Source organism: Etheostoma spectabile, unplaced genomic scaffold (assembly GCF_008692095.1).
Source record: "Etheostoma spectabile isolate EspeVRDwgs_2016 unplaced genomic scaffold, UIUC_Espe_1.0 scaffold394, whole genome shotgun sequence".
Classification (NCBI taxonomy): domain Eukaryota; kingdom Metazoa; phylum Chordata; class Actinopteri; order Perciformes; family Percidae; genus Etheostoma; species Etheostoma spectabile.
In genome coordinates this window covers 6,938-7,374 of record NW_022605599.1, presented here as the reverse complement: position 1 = coordinate 7,374, position 437 = coordinate 6,938, and the positions used below count along the sequence as shown (strand labels likewise).

Sequence of the window (437 nt, the reverse complement as noted above, 5' to 3'; positions counted from 1 at the left end):
AAATAAACAAAGAAAAGACCATAAATTATTATTGAAGTGCTGTCTCTTGCTCATATCTGGACTCAACCTCAGGTGGGATTGATTTTCTGAGGATGAAGCCCCCCTTCTAACTAGCATCGGGGTGAAAATGCCAACAGAAAGGGCACATATTTCGTCTGTCATTGCCTAATTTCTCTTTACGTGGCACTAGGTTAGATATATTTATTATTACAATTTGCTATTTGCTGCCACCAATGTGGTCTGTGAGCAGAGTTTGTTTGTTTATTTGTCCATTAGCTGACGCCGAGACGACAGCTAGTCTTCCTGGGGTCCAAAAGACAATAAATACAACAAAAATTACTCACAAATATATCATATTTAAATTCACAAACAAAACTGACAATGCAAAAAAATACTAACAAACTAAATATAATAAAGAATAATATAGCACATGATAC

At 35.2% G+C, this 437-nt stretch overlaps 1 protein-coding gene across 1 annotated transcript in view; it reads right to left on the bottom strand.

Annotated features, from left to right (window-relative positions):
- Positions 1-437, bottom strand: part of sepsecs (Sep (O-phosphoserine) tRNA:Sec (selenocysteine) tRNA synthase) — a gene marked incomplete at its 5' end in the record, with an annotated part of 8,658 nt that overhangs the window by 5,682 nt on the left and 2,539 nt on the right.